At 41.7% G+C, this 13,920-nt stretch overlaps 1 long non-coding RNA gene across 1 annotated transcript in view; it reads right to left on the bottom strand.

Annotated features, from left to right (window-relative positions):
- Positions 1 to 10,083, bottom strand: part of LOC117086056 — a 77,272-nt gene extending 67,189 nt beyond the window's left edge. Inside the window, exons 1-2 of the long non-coding RNA XR_004438190.1 lie at positions 9,872 to 10,083; positions 471 to 538 (exon numbers count right to left, since the gene is read on the bottom strand). This is a non-coding gene — a long non-coding RNA (uncharacterized LOC117086056). The remainder of the gene's footprint in view (positions 1 to 470; positions 539 to 9,871) is intronic.
- Positions 10,084 to 13,920: the final 3,837 nt, after the last annotated feature.

Genomic DNA, 13,920 nt, shown 5'->3' with positions numbered 1-13,920 from the left:
GGCCTAGCATGTGTCATTTCCCTCCCTGTGTCCATGTGTTTTCATTGTTCAACTCCCACTTATGAGTGAGAACACACTGTGTTTGGTTTTCTGTTCCTGTGTTAGTTTGCTGAGGATGATGGCTTCCAGCTTCATCCATGTCCCTGCAAATGACATGATCTCATTCCTTTTTATGGCTGCATAGTATTCCATGGTATATATGTACCACATTTTCTTTATCCAGTCTATCATTGATGGGCATTTGGGTTGGTTCCATGACTTTGCCATTGTAAATAGTGCCAAAATAAACATATGTGTGCATGTGTCTATTAAAGGCCTTTTAAATGTTCATCAGGTTATTTACTTTTTGTGACTCTATAAGTCAGACAGTTTTACTAAGTGTGTGTGTGTGATTCCATCTTAAAATTTGACATTCCACTGAATACAAAAAAATTAAGATAATCTACATGACAAAATACTTTTCAAATTACCTTTTTATTTGGTCTTTTATATCTGGAGCCATGGCAGTCTGTATAAAATCAGGAGCATAGCCCAGGTCCTAAAATATAAAAAGAAATGTATTATTCACTATTAGATATATTTGGCTATCAAAGGCAGTAATGCAGACTAGTCAACCTTTAATTGTTTCCAAGGCTATAATGAACATTAAGAAATTGTAATATTGGCCGGGCGCGGTGGCTTAAGCCTGTAATCCCAGCACTTTGGGAGGCCGAGACGGGCGGATCACGAGGTCAGGAGATCGAGACCATTCCTGGCTAACACGGTGAAACCCCGTCTCTACTAAAAATACAAAAACTAGCCGGGCGAGGTGGCGGGCGCCTGTAGTCCCAGCTACTCGGGAGGCTGAGGCAGGAGAATGGCGTAAATCCGGGAGGCGGAGCTTGCAGTGAGCTGAGATCCGGCCACTGCACTCCAGCCTGGGTGACAGAGCGAGACTCCGCCTCAAAAAAAAAAAAAAAAAGAAATTGTAATATTTATGTTGCTTGATGTGAACTAATCCCATGTGAATCTGAAATAAAATCAATTGATGGAAAGATCTAGTATTATGTTCAAGACACACTAAACTTTTATTATCACCAAAGTGAAAAAATTGGGCTTTAAAACAACTAAATAAAATAACCACTTCTCTTTTGTGATCTATTAGCAGCTTTTTTGTTCACTTGTTTTTGAGGTAGGGTCTCTCTGTGTCACCCAGGAGGGAGTTCAGTGGCACAAGCACAGCTCATTGCAGCCCCAACCTCCCAGGCTCAAGCGATCGTCCCGCCTCATTTTTTTAAAAAATTGTTTTGTAGAGACAGGGTCTCACTATGTTGCCCAGGCTGCTCTTGAACTCCTGGGCTCAAGTGATCCTCCCACCTCAGCTTCCCAAAGTGCTGGGATTACAGGCCTGAGCCATCACACCCAACTAGCCGCAGTTTTAACTCCAAAGTTTCACTAAAACCTAAAGTTACCAATATTATAAATACCCTAAACACTTATTACTAAAAGCCTACACTATTCCTTAGAAAAACCAGTGATTTCACTTTAGTTGATAGATTATAGAAACAGATACAGAAAACCAAAAGGGTAGATTGGAGTAAGAGTCACCATAGGTGATGCAGCTATTCAAAAGCACCTCCTTTGTGATCAAACTGCCCTTTAAAGCACAAACTAGATAATTAACCTAGGTATGTTACGATGGGGACTTTTTAAATTAATTTCACCAAATCAAAGCAGCTTCTTACATAGACTAAAAATCACAAAGTTGATGCTATAGCTGTAATAATACATATTCTCTAACAAGCTAAATAATTGGAATGGTTCTCTTGTCTAAATGGAATTTCTGCTGGGATATTCCATGCCTCAGGCCAATTTCTAGGCCTTAAATATTAAAATGAGACAATTTAATCCATCTGTAGCAACTGAAATATTTCAAAATTAAGACTAAGACATTTATCAGGTACTATATGTGACAGCATAAGTAGCTCTCCATGGTAATAAGGTTTTCCATAAATAAAATTTTAATGGCTATGTAAGATTTTATTGCCTGACTCTCTCCTCATTTATTTAACCATTTCCTTATTGTTAAGCATTTAGGTCTTTCCTTTTGTGTGTGTGTTATAAATAAGGCTACCATATCCATCTCTGTGAACAAAAGTTCTATAATTAGCTGTATTTCCTTAAGATATTCTGATATAAAGATCATAAATAACCAAACTACTTACCTTTTTTCTAACAACAATAGCACTTAATATTTTTAAAGTTTTACAATAAATCACTTACATAAACACCGCCTTGCATAATTAGCCTTTAAGGTATTGTCTTTAAGGTCTAGCCTTAGCGGTATGGCTGGGGGCTATTAAGGTGACTACAATTGTTAACTTATAGGCGATTTTACTTTTGTAGCAGTTAGCAGGAACAGTTTATCTCTGAGAGATAATAAAAAATCAAACAGGCTGGCCAAGGCAGGCGGATTGCTTGAGCCCAGGAATTAGAGACCAGCCTGGGGAAATACAGAAAGAATCCACCTCTACAAAAAAAAAAAAAAAAAAATTAGCCAGGTGTGGTGGTTCATAACTGTAGTCCCAGCTACTCAGGTGGCTGAGGTGGGAGGATCGCCTGGGAGGTAGAGTCTGCAGTGAGTTGAGATAGCACCAGTGCACTCCAGCTTGAGTGACACAGCAAGATTTTGAATCAAAAACAAAAAAACAAAAAAAAAAAAAAAAGAAAAGAAAATAATCTAGCTTCTTTCCATACAGTAGTTGTCTTGGTCCGTTTTTACGCTGCTGTAAAGATGCTCTGTGAGATTGGGTAATTTATAAACAAAGGAGGTTTAATTGAGTCACATTTCCACATGGCTGGGGAGAGCTCAAGAAACTTACAATCATGGTGGAAGGCAAAGATGAAGCAAGACATGTCTTATATGGTGGGAGGAGAGAGAGAAAAGAAGAGAAGGGGGAAACACCCGACACTTATCAAACAACCAGATCTCCCTCACTATCAAGAGAACAGTATCAAGAGAACAGTATATGAGAACTCCCTCACTATCAAGAGAACAGTATGGGAGAAATCACCCCGGTGATCCAATCACCTCCCACCAGGTCCCTTCCTGGACGCATGTGGGGATTATAATTCGAGATGCCATTTGGTTGTGGACACAAAGCCAAACCATATCAGAAGCTGAGGAACTGGAAGAAAAACACAAAGTGTATTTTACTTTTTAAAATTTAAATTTAACAATGAATTAATCAAAGTTGAAATAATGTATGAGTAAAACATTATTTTACAGTACCTTATCCAAATACAGAAGTTGTAGATATATTCCTATTCATTTGGAGGTACTTCCTGGCAACCCTCTCTATCTTAATGAGTTGTCACTGTACTTTACATTTCAACCACTGGCGTATTAGAGTGGTAATCCATATACTTAATCATGCTGACAAAAAGTAAATTACTATATGGTAACAGACAAGTAAGGAAAATACAGCAGTGGTGACAGATTTCCCTATTCCTGGTGATCTCCAGGAATGATTTCCTTCCAATGGCAAAAGTCTCATTTTAAAACAAATCATATATTTCCTTTACCCAATGTACAATTGTCTTTGCTATTCCAAGTTCATAATTAATTAAGGCAAAAATTGATCCTGCTTATTGACATATGATGTAAATATGAGGGGTCAATAGCATCCTCAAAGGAAAGATTTGCTGTTACCAAACTCCCAGTTTTCCATAATCCTAAAATAACTGGTTTTCTTCAAGTTACTTCCTTACTAAAAAATGTTATGCAAAGGCAGTTTCAAGAGTACAAAAAAAGGGCTATAAAAGCCTAAAGAAAAAGTACCATCACAAGACAGTGTTTTCTTCTAAGACAGTATTTTTAAAGGTAGGAGCTTTGTCTTGACGTGTGTGTCCCCAGTCTCTTTCACTGTACCTGATGAGCACTTAGCAGATGTTGGCTGAATGATGGTTGAATTAATAGGAAAGCATATTTTAAAACAGCTCTTCACCTTAAGTTTCTTGATTTCATATCTCTCACTTTTCATAAGCTCTCATGGCATACTCCAAGATTCCTTTTCTCTAATTTCTTATTGACTACCAAAGAATCTTTTATTTTGAAATGTTGGAATTCCTAAAACCTACCAGAAAGATTTTAGGTAAAGATTTACCAAAGATGGAAATATTTTCCACTAGGTCAGAGGCATTGGCATAGCAGTCTTACGTAAATACATAAAATAAATGCAGCATTAAAAGTATTTTTTAATTACTGAAATATACATTTACAAATTTTTTCTGTATAATGCAACCACAATACCCTATAAGACGGATGGTTTTTACAATCATAAAAGAGTAAACTCAGACATGATGTAATATGCATATGGAAAACCATTAAGATATAATAAGGGAAATACTGAAAGATAAATGGTCCAGTAATGAATTATACATTACTTCTCATGGATAACGATAACTTAAAAATAGCTCATCTGTTTTTAGAGCACTTGAACTCAGAAAAATCAACATCAACTATTTCACAATGAGATGCAATACCCTCCAGTGAAACTCTGACAATCTCCAACTAAGCAATTCTACAAACTGCACGCAAAACAGTAACTTTTCCTCAAAGGCTTCAGCGAAGGAAGAAAAATTTCACTTTGGGATTTGACATTCAGATGTTTAGTAAAAGGGATGCAAGTGCGAAATTCAAACAGGGCACAACCAGCAGTTGTGTCAGTGATCGTGGGAATATTGTGGAAAGGAAGAAAAGAAAGACAAGAACAAATGGATGCCACAAAAATCAGACAAAGCTGGCTTTGTGAATGATGGATAATTCAAATGACTGCTGTAGGTTCCAGAAACAATGTAAAATCTGAGACGAAGATGTAAACTGCACTGCAAATTAGTGTCATGTATTTTTAAATGTTTCCATGCTCAGATTCTTAAATCATATCTACCAGTGTCTCAACAGTCCAGAAGCAAACGGAGTTGTCCATGAAATCTGCTTTCTTCAGGAAAGGTATTTGAATAAGTTGAAGACACAGTGGAAAACTCAAAAAGCAGTCAAATGGGCTGTCAGTCTTCCTTCCCTTCAGTGTGCAAGAATTGGCAAGCAGTCCAAAGCCAAGCCATTAAGGTTCAAGGATACAGCAGCAGCACAGGTCTAGCTAGACAACCCTCTCCCAAGGGCTGCACTGTGCCCTCCCTAAAGCAAGTCATTCTCTACAAAGTATGGAGCCCTGGGGAGCACAGCTGAACTCTGTCTCACTCCAACTGTGGGGTTGAAGGTTTCTAAAGAATCCAATGAACGAATGTGCTTATATGCTGTGTTCATCAGAGCTTTAAAAAATAAAGATGAGAAGATAACAGAAGTAATCATCTTAAAGTATTTCTCTATGGTTTATATGTACACCAGCCATGGATTTTAAAAAGGTAAAAATTGTGTTAATTTTGGTATAAATCTGGAAACAAAAATATACCAAGACAGTATCCCGGGTTCAGAAAATAGGTCGTATTCTAGTTTGTACTCCCAAGATTTAGCACAGTGCTCAAGAAATATTTATTGCCAAGTAAATGTGAGGCCAAAACAATATCTACGTATTTCAAATTATGTAGTTGTATCTGAATTCCTGGTGAATAAATGTGAGGCAATGAATATTCCTGGAGAATGAATCTTTGTACAGTTGATAATACTGTGCCAGGCAAGGATGAATAAATCCTGGTCCCAGTCCTAAGAGTGCTTACAAGGCTGTTTTACTTGATAGGGAAATTAAGGCATTTACCGGCCACAGCCAACTTCTTCATTGAAGAATTTCTTTTAACTTCAAGTGTACTGTCTCACGGTCAAGCAAGCTGTTCTGCTATCCAGATCTAGAACAACTCTACCCTGGTTGAGCCCTCATACGTGGGGATCATCTTCTGGTGACCTTGCACCATTTTCTCCTTAACCTCCACATCTGGAAGAAACACAACAGTATTTGGGGAGGTGGGGCTGCTGGGGAGGCAGCTGGTGAGAAGGGTTTGGGGAGCAGGTGGACATAAGATAGATCAGCAATGTATCTGGGTTCTTTAAGTCCTGTTTTGAGCCTGTGTGGTCATTGGGGAAGGGATTGCAAACCAGGGAAAGGGTACATCACAACCAAGACAAGACGACTTGGGTTCTGAAGCTGTCCGCATTTACCTAGGAGTCCTGTAGTCTATGATTCTTAAACTTCCACAAACAAGAATACAGAACTGAACCTGAATTTCAGGGACCCTCAACTCACAACTCTTTGTGTCCTAAGGCTTCAAATCTAACTCAGAGTCTAAAGAATATGGCCTATACCTTGAAGTTTTTGTGGAAAACCTCAAGATGAAAAGGGGAATCAGCATAGCATTTATCTGCCTTCCTGCTGTCTTCAAACCGTGGCAGTTAAAAGCTCACACGTACCTATATGCTAGCTGACCTCCTTCCTGTCCTCAAAGAGCCTGAACTGTATACCCCTTGTAAAGCTAGGCTAGACTACAGCAAGAGACTATGAGTACCCTGAAAATAAGGACATATTTCCTTTGAATCCCCAAAACCTAGCAATGTGTGCTGAACTAAAATAGACCAGTCAGTACTCATCTAGCAGGACCATGCTGAGGAAGTAGTGACTGGCAGCTTGTCACCAGCTAATTATTTGGGTTTCATGTGAGTATGTTAAGTGGCTGAATTTGTGCACACTTTTTTTTTGACAGATTGAGATAATAAGATAAGATACAATAAGATAATGTATTGCCTTCTCAGGCACAACAGGACTACAGAAAATTATGCAGAAACAATAGGAAGTCAGACATTCAGTTCCATTAGAATGTGTAAATGTAGGTATAGATCCTAGCCATTATTCATTTTCTAATTTTCAGTATGCTACAAGCACTGAAACCATTCACCCTGAAATGCTTTGCACAGTACATTTCACACAACTATCCCCAGTAATATTAGTTCTATACATATAAATGTGGCTTTGTAGCTTACAAAATAGATTCACACATATATTCTCAAAGCTGTTCATTTTCTAGCCTCCTCATAGCTGAGTCATTTATGAACATTTTTGTTCCACCTTATGCCTAAAATAAACCTTCAAGATACTATATCTATCACAAAAGTGTGGAAAATGGACCTTCTGAGAAGTTCACACTACCAGTGAGTGTGCAACCATGACTGGAAATCAGGTTTCACTAATTGTAAAGCCAAGGTTTTTTCCAGTATACAAATTGGCCTCCCAATGTGATCTTCACTTTGGCCCTATGGTATAAATATTATGAATATAATTTATTCAATAAGGATACATTGGTAATCTTGCACACCAAGCACTGTTCTAGGCACTGGAGACAATGCAGTGATCAAAATGGACACAATCTCTGCCCTCCTTGGAGTTCACTTTCTGGAGTGTAGGTAGGAAAAGAAACAACAACAAAATATTTGTCAGCTGTCAAGTACTGTGGAGAAAACTTAAGCCAGGTAAGGGGTTAGGAAGTACCAAGAAGGCTGGGCACAGTGTCTCTCACACCTGTAATCTCAACACTTTTGGAGGCCAAGTGGGAGGATCACTTGAGCCCAGGAGGTTGAGACCAGCCTGAGCAACATAGCAAGACAAAATCTCTACCCAGAAAAAAAAGGAAAGAAAAGAAAAAAATCTTAAAATTAGCCAAGTGTGGTGGCATACACCTGTAGTCCCAGCTACTTGGGAGACTGAGGCAGGAGGATTGCTTTAGACGGGAGTTTGAGGCTGCCTTGAACTATGTTCACGCTATTGCACTCCAGCCTGGGTGACAAAGCAAGACCCCGTCTCAGTTAAAAAAATAATACCAAGAAGAATCCCATAGAATTGTAGCTATTGGATGTAGATTGGTCAGGGGACAGCGTCTTTGATAAGATAATATTTGAATGAGTAGAGACCTTAAGGAAGTGAAGTGCTTGCCACGCACTCTGTGGAAAGAGTGTTCCACATGACGTGCCTTCAGTGTTGGTGAGCAAAGGAGAGAGTAGAAAGAGATAAGACCAGAAAGGAAGATGAAACTAAATCACAGTCTTGCAGATCTCTAAATGAGATAAACCATTGGGAAGTTTTCATCCAATGAGGGACATGATTCTCCTGCATGGGTACTCTTGCAGCTGTGTGGAGAAAAAAAACTTTGGGAGTGCGAGAGAGCAACTAGGATGACTAGATCAGAGGCTATTGATATAGATCAACTAGGGAGATGGTGGCGTGGACTAGGATGATGGTGGACATCAAGTTTGACTGCAAAGATTTTGGCTTGAGCATGGAAAGATAGGGATTCCATTTAATGAGGTGAACAAGACTTGGGAAGAATCAGATTTGGGGTAAAGACCAGGAGTTCCGTTTTGAACATGTCACTTTTGATATGCCTATGAAGATGTCAAGAAGGCAGTTGGATACCTGAGTATGGATTTTAGAGGTGGACAAATCCATGTTGGAGGTATAAGTGTGGGATTCTTCCAAGGTGGTGATGTTAAATATCATAGATGGAGAGCACTTAGAGAGGACAGAGTCAGAGAAGAGGCCTAGTACACATCAAACTTTAGCTTTTAGAGTTGAGGAGGAACCAGTCAAGGAGACTGAGAAGTAGTGGGCAAGGAGGAAGGAGGAAAACCTCATGAGACTTCAAGAAAAAAGCATTTCAAGGAGACAATGATCACTTTGTTTAAATGCCACTGGTAATCGAGGAAGAAGACAGCCAAGAATTGAAGACTGAATTTAGCAGTCACAGGACAATGGATGGAGGTTATTGGTCCCAGATTCCCTGAAATGAGAAAACCAAGGTTCCGAGAAGTTAAATAAATTGAACAACCAAAATCACATAGCCAATTAGCAGCAGAACTGAGTCCAGAACTAAACACTGAACACAGGCCATCTGAATCCTGTTTCCTGAATCCCAGACCAGGACTTTCCTTCAATAACATGATGTCATCCTTCTCACGGTAACTGTGATTCATTAGGGGGACTGGAAAAGAATATTAAGACTTTAAACAAAAGGAATAAACTTCAGTAGCAGAATGTCAATGGCAGACAATGCTCTAAGACCCTCAAATCAAATGAAACAGGCAGCCACGGCAACCAGGGCATGCCCAAGTGTCAAAACACACGTCAACATACAAAAAAGTTTACGGCCCCTCAAAAGAAATGATCTATTCATTCTATTTTGCTAGATGGTTTCTACATAAATAACCGAGGCCTGATTACCTTCACTTGGTTTCTTTACTAAGTTGCCAAAAATGGGGTAGGGGAGGATTTTAGTAAATCAAACTAATGTTTAGGCAGAAAAAAAGGCACAAGTAAGCCCTAAACAATTTAAGTATTAAAAACTAGTTTTAATCGTCCCTATTGCTGCCCTCAAATCCACAACCATCACCAAACTAAGAGCCGACTCTGTTGCAAACCTCCGCTGGACGGTTTTGCAGACTAGGAAGTGAAGATTTCCAGTGGGAGGAAGAGCCAAGAAGAGGACATAGACAAGCTAGCAAAGGGAAGGTGCAGAATAGGAAAGTTACGAGGACAGGGCAGGGAGGGACTGTCACAGGGGAGGGAGAAGAAGGAAGGCAGCCACTTTCCCAGGGAGAAGTTGTTTCCAGGGAGAAGTTGAGCAAAGAGTTGGCACCGGGCCCTCTCTACCTCTGAAGAGAAGGAAAAAGCAAAGCTGGTTAGCGTGTTAGAGAAGAGCCCAGCTGGTTCGCGTGGTAGAGAAGAGCCCACTTCCAGAGTCCAAATGGCATCGCCTGGTGTTCGATGTCTGCCTCTGGGGCTGCAACTAACTCCTCACGCCTCCTTTGCCGCCTTTCCTCCCTGGAAAGAGGAAGTAAAAAGGGTCCCCGGGCTCGGGTGGGCATGATCCCGGGACGCAGGCAGCCGGGGGTTACCTGATACCTCCGTGTCTCCCCAGAAGGCGCGGCGCCGCCCTCCAGCCCCACTCGGTCACTCCGCGGTCCTCGGGCTCTGGTGTCTGTCCAGTCTCCGGGACCCGACGCCCGAGGCGGCCGTCCGCGAGACCCGGAGCACGAGCCTCACCCTCAACGCTGGGCACTGTTCAAGGCCGCTCGAGGAGCAAGGACACCTACTGGCCGCGCGCTCCTACGGCGGCTGGGCTGGGGGCCGGAACCCAGGAAACATGGCCCCGCACGCCCCCTACCGGGCGGGTTCCATCTGCGCCCCAGCCGAGTCCCGGACCCGCGTCTTGGCAGCCTCACCTACCTTAAGGTTCCCAGCTCATGTCATCCTGTGAGCAAGTGATTTCAGCAGCCATCACAGCAAAACCTAGTCGAGGGTTGCTGGCTCACAGTTTCTCCACTTTTTTGGAGTTTGTGCCAAATAATTTAAAGACCCTCCCCATCTTTTTCCAAATTCTGGCGTTTGAGAAGGGAAAATTCAAAAAGATGGGTATATAGGAGCCCCTAAGTGCTCTCCCCAGACGCCAGGGAATTGTATTTCTGTTTCTCTAGGACCCTGAAGAACCTGGCTTTCTTGTAATTACAAATGCCTTTCACTGAAAAGTGGCTTCTTTCCTCCTGCTCCCTGCCCTGTGACAGTCAGTCCCTCCCTGTTCTGTCCTGGTAACTTTCCTGCTCTGCGCCTTGTTCCTGTGCTAGCTTATCTATCTCTTTTTCTTCTCTTATCCCGCTCTTCCGCCTTTTGGAAATTTTCACTTCCTACTCTGCAAAACCATCGGAGCAAAGCCTGCTGTGGACATGAGGACCACTGCAAATATTTTTTTCCAGGTTCCGAGATGGATGCAAAAGACGCAGCAGCTGACAGTCTAGTTAATTTTTAGCTGACAAAGAAAGTCTCTCTCTCGCTCTCTCACCTACTATTTGAGTAGTTTTGTTTCCATCAGCACTCTTGTCTGTCCTTCCAGTCCTTTCATCCTGACTCTCTTCCTGAATTGAACTTAGGGAGGCAAGAGTTTAAATTAGAAGCAGTGAAATTGTATAATAAAAGGAAGAAAACAAACCAGGCCTTGCTTCTTAATAGGATGACTAATACAGTTTATGGATTATCTTGGTAGTTACATGACTAATAATAACCGTTAACATTTATTGAGTTCTTACTGCTGACCAGAAACTGTTTTAAGAGCTTTATTTATAATAATAATAAAATCAGTTCTTATGTAATGTTTTAAATGTTTACATTTATTAACACATTAAACAAAACAACCCTGTAAGATGGGTAATAATATTATCCCCTTTTTACAATTGAGGAAATTGAGACAAAGAAGCAGGTACATTTCCTAAGGTCACACAGCTAGAAGTAAGTTATAAAGCTGGAATTTAAGCCCTGACAGCCTGGCTCCAATGTCCCTATTCTTAATACCCTTAGTTACCATGTTATACTGCCTAAATAAATAAAAAATAAATAAATAAATAAATAAATAAAACACTATGATCCCAGGTCTCATTTAATTTTCACAATAAAGCTACAGGACGTGTACTGTTATCACCTTTTATGAAAAAAGGAAACAGGCACAGAGAGGCTAACTAATAGTCCAGGAACACAGAGCTACTAACTTGTACAGGCAAGATTAGAACAGTGAGTCTGATCCTTAACTAACCATGGGAGGGAGATACTTCTTTTCCTATATTCAGTCATACAAAGGGAGAAAGAATTGCCTAGAAAATGTGTGATGCTTTCATAACCTTCAATTAGTGAGCCCCAACTGGGCTTGTTGGCTCTTGCCTATAACTCAGCACTTGGGGAGGCCAAGGATTGCTTGAGGCCAGAAGTTTGAAACCAATCTAGGCAACTACCAGGACAACATTGTGAGACCCTATCGCTACAAAACTAAAAAACTAAAAAAATTAGCTGGGCGTGGTGATGCATGCCTGTAGTCCCAGTTATGTGGGAGGCTGAGGCAGGAGCATTGCTTGAGAACAGGAGTTTAAAGCTGCAGTGAGCTTTAATTGTGCCACGGAACAGCAGCCTGGGTGGCAGAGGGAGAGCTCATCTCTTAAACAAAAGCAAAAACAAAAACAGCCCCTTGTGTGATGGTTAAACAAATCCAGCCCCTTGATTAGACTGAAGGATGCAAAGTATTGATCCTGGGTGTGTCTGTGAGGGTGTTGCCAAAGGAGATGAACATTTGAGTCAGTGGGCTGGGCAAGGCAGATCGACCCTCAGTGTGGGTGAGCACCATCCAATCAGCTGCCCGCGCAGCCAGAATAAAAGCAGGCAGAGGAACATGGAAGGAATAGACTGGCTGTGTCTTCTGGCCTTCATATTTCTCCCGTAATGGATGCTTCCTGCCCTAGAACTTCGGACTCCAAGTTCTTCAGCTTTGGGACTCTTGGACTTATACCAGTGATTTGCCAGGGGCTCTCAGGCCTTCGGTCACAGACTGAAGGCTGCACTTTCGGCTTCCCTACTTTTGAGGTTTTGGGACTCAGACTGACTTCCTTGCTCCTCAGCTTGCAGGCGGCCTAGTGTGGGACTTCACCTTGTGATGATGTGAGTCAATTCTCATTAATAAACTTCCTTTCATATCTACATCTATCCTATTAGTCCTGTCCCTCTAGAGAACCCTGAATGATCCACCTGGGCTTCAGGCTGAGTCCCTGAGAGTCGAGGCCTGACATTGGGCTGAACTGTCTGTTCAAGCAACTGCTCTCTTCCTGCACTCCACTAGCAATGCCAAGCGCATAAGGGGCCCTTCGCCAAACTCAGGGCCAGACTAAGGTCCAGCTGTATTACCTACAGGTGAAACAACTGTTCCCTTAGGAGACCAGGGCATTAAAAAAAAAAGCTTCCACACAGTGTGGCACATGGTGCGCTCTCATCGCTTCTGTGGCCAGGTCTCCGGGACACTTTGGGAAGGGACAACTAGGGGCGCCAGTGTCACCAAGTAACCTTTGCCCTTTTAGAGGAAATAATGCTGCTTTCTGCAGGAGCACAACAGTAATTGAAGAAGAGGCACAGAGGGTAAGTAGGACCATGACCATATGAACATCTGGAGTTATCAGAGTTTATGACATTCATTTCTTTCTCCCTGCCGAGGTGAGGCCTTTCTCACCTGATAGAATGAATTTTTCAAGGGATTTTGAGGCTGATCAAGGGAAAAAACATAATCACGAAGTGGGAGTAGCACACAACGAGCTCTATTTGGGAAGCACTTTAGGTTTGCGTGGTGAGAGGGAGTCCCCCACAGCGTGGACCCATCCAGAGCTCTGGCGGCATGGAGGCCACCACCCCGAAGGAGAGGAGGATAAAGGAGCCCTGAAGAAGAGGAATCAGAGAGGGGACTTCCATATTTAGGTAACGTCCCTCAGCACACTGCAAAATCTCAGGATCAGATACCCCCAAAGGGCAGCTGCTGAGTGGGTTCTTTTTAGATGCAAAGTTTATCTTTGCAGAACTTGGGTGCAGTTGCTCAGGGTTTACAGAGCAGGCAGTTTCTAAACAGCTAAAAATCTGTTTATTTAGGCTGTGTTTAAAGCATTACGATATATAAACATTTTACTTGTTGCCAACCTGCTGTTAAAAAAAAAATCAACAACCTTGGCAACACAGTGAGATCCCATCGCTACCAATTTTTTTTTAATTAGCAGGGCATGGTGGCATGCGCCTGTAGTCCCTGCTACTCAAAAGGCTGAGATAGGACAATCACTAGAGCTCGGGAGTTGGAGATTACAGTGAGCTATGATTGTACCACTGCACTCCAGGCTGGGTGGCAGGGCGAGAGCCCCCACCCCCATCCATCCCTTAAAATAATAATAATAAATTGTAAAAAAAAAAAAAAAAAAAAGCTTAGAAGTCAATATACAGAGGCGATTTGGGGGTCATTTATTATACCCTAACTGCTAGGTTGGAAGTACCTCCAAACACACAGAGAATCCCAAATTCTCAATTTCAGATTTTGACCTGAGGACCCATTTCAAATGATGTTGACTGACACTAAGAAAAATACCTACCTCACCACCCC

This window comes from Trachypithecus francoisi, unplaced genomic scaffold (assembly GCF_009764315.1).
Source record: "Trachypithecus francoisi isolate TF-2019V2 unplaced genomic scaffold, Tfra_2.0 Lachesis_group1, whole genome shotgun sequence".
Lineage (NCBI taxonomy): Eukaryota > Metazoa > Chordata > Mammalia > Primates > Cercopithecidae > Trachypithecus > Trachypithecus francoisi.
This window is presented reverse-complemented; position numbering and strand designations above follow the sequence as displayed.